The sequence below is a fragment of the Hyla sarda genome, chromosome 11, assembly GCF_029499605.1.
Source record: "Hyla sarda isolate aHylSar1 chromosome 11, aHylSar1.hap1, whole genome shotgun sequence".
Lineage (NCBI taxonomy): Eukaryota > Metazoa > Chordata > Amphibia > Anura > Hylidae > Hyla > Hyla sarda.
The window spans coordinates 102625328-102628098 of record NC_079199.1 but is presented as its reverse complement, the minus strand read 5'-3'; positions in this window follow the sequence as shown (position 1 = coordinate 102628098).

Sequence of the window (2771 nt, the reverse complement as noted above, 5' to 3'; positions counted from 1 at the left end):
CATGGTGTTCTAGGTTGATTTGGTACTCGTATAACATTTCGCACTTGTCACCGGGCGCATACTCGTCTAGACCCGGTTACGCATACGATTCTCATCCGACACGTCTTCGGATACTTTCCCTCTGTTCTGGTTTAAAGTGTCGTACATTGTTCTCAAAGTAATCACCTCATGAACTTGACACGCTTTCAGGTTGTGATTACTTGCGTTGTCGATGCGCTCCTTTCTCAACGTTTCGCACTTGTCACCGGGCGCATACTCGTCTAGGCCCGGTTACGCATACGATTCTCGTCCGACACGTCTTCAGATACTTTCCCTCTGTCCTGGTTTAAAGAGTTGATTATTATTGTCCAAGTAATCACCTCATGAACCTGACACGCTTTCAGGTTGTGATTACTTGCGTTGTCGATGCGCTCCTTTCTCTGTGTAGTTATGTCCTAAAAATGTACTTCATGCTGTTCTAGGTTGATATGATACTCGTATAACGTTTCGCACTTGTCACCGGGCGCATACTTGTCTAGGCCCGGTTACGCATACGATTCTCGTCCGACACGTCTTCAGATACTTTCCCTCTGCCCTGGTTTAAAGAGTTGATTATTATTGTCCAAGTAATCACCTCATGAACCTGACACGCTTTCAGGTTGTGATTGCTTGCGTTGTCGATGCGCTCCTTTCTCTGTGTAGTCATGTCCAAAAGTGTACTTCAGGGTGCTCTAGGTTGATATCATACTCGTTTAGCGTTTCGCACTTGTCACCGGGCGCATACTCGTCTAGGCCCGGTTACGCATACGATTCTCGTCCAACACGTCTTCGGATACTTTCCCTCTGTTCTGGTTTAAAGTGTCGTACATTGTTCTCCAAGTAATCACCTCATGAACCTGACACGTTTTCAGGTTGTGATTGCTTGCGTTGTCGATGCGCTCCTTTCTCCGTGTAGTCTCGTTCCTAAAGATGCTCTTCAGGGTGTTCCAGGTTGTTAAGGTACTTGTATAACGTTTCGCTCTTGTCACCGGGCACATACTTGTCTAGGTCCGTCACGTATACAATTCTCACCCGTCACGTCTTCGGATACTCTCTCTCTGTCCTGGTGTTAGACGGTCAGCCATGTTATAGATAAATGAGCTTGGCTAGACGGTTAGTTTGGCTGTCCCTACTACATACATTTACTTTCACATGTGCTCACGTTGAAGGAGTCCAGTATATTGCAGCAGATGCCTTGTCCGCAAATACGCAAAAATTTATGGTACGGCGTGGAACTCGTTTTCCAAATCCAGATCCAAGCACGCCGAGGGCGACAAGATTTCAGTTCCCTTCCTATTTAGCATATATCGGGTTTTGCCATTCCACACTGCATTTATCCCACAATACTTTTAAGAGTTATCTAGCCGGTATCCAACACCATTTATCCTTGACCAATACCCGTAGTTACTCCATTCTCCCTTCTCGCTTGGTGAAGTCCGCTCTGAAGGGCATCCTTGAGAAGGAAGTCCCTCGCAGCCCAGTCAGACAACCAATCACAGGCAACATGTTCAGGCAGTTGTCCGACTTGTTAGACTCCACACCATTGGGTATCCGTGATAGCCTCACATTAAAAGCGGCCATGTACCTTGCCTGTTATGGGTTTCTCAGACCGGGTGAGTGTACTACTCGGACCATTAACGCACCCTTTCCTTAGGTCAGTCAGCTGTCACATGTCTCTGATCATTTCCAGCTGTCCCTCAGTCAGACCAAGACCTCGTCTCCGGGTCATACGGTGGTTGTTCGGTTTTCCCACCGTGCACAAATGGTGTCCTGTCACAATCCTCCGTGAATTGTTGAATGCCTGTGTTAACCTATCAGCTGACGACTCTTTACTCCATTTCAGATCCAACCCGCTAACTACTTCTCAATTCATCAAACATTTACGCATTTCGGTCAGGTCGCTGGGAGGAGTCCCGACTTCATTATCCGGTCACTCCTTCCGTTTTGGCGCAGCTACGGCCACTTCTAGGCACGGGGTCCCGACCCAAGTAATCATGAAATTAGGTTGTTGGAAATGCGGATGCTACATGCAGTATTTCCCTAACCCTCGCAAAGAAATGGCTAGCGCATTCCAGTCTCTTGTGTTGTAATCTGCAATAAACAAATGTTTGTTTAAATCCGGGTTTTGCCCTCTTTTCCAGGCATATTCTTTACGCCGCAGTTATGGCACACTCCAAACTGCTTAGTTGAGGTTGATAGATTATTGGTTACAGTTGGTTGTTAGGTTAGTATTAGGGTTGTACGCATATCAGTCATGTAGCAACGACCACAAATATATATATATACAGTCAGTATATACGCGGTTCTGGTCCTCCTCCTCACTGTACACGGATAGTATATATATATATATACAGTCAGTATATACGCGGTTCTGGTCCTCCTCCTCTCTGTACACGGATAGTATATATATGTACAGCCAGTATATACGCGGTTCTGGTCCTCCTCCTCACTGTACACGGATAGTATATATATATATATATATATACAGTCAGTATATACGCGGTTCTGGTCCTCCTCCTCTCTGTACACGGATAGTATATATATATACAGCCAGTATATACGCGGTTCTGGTCCTCCTCCTCACTGTACACGGATAGTGTATATATATATATATATATATATATATATATATATATATATATATATATATACAGTCAGTATATACGCGGTTCTGGTCCTCCTCCTCACTGTACACGGATAGTATATATATATATATACAGTCAGTATATACGCGGTTCTGGTCCTCCTCCTCA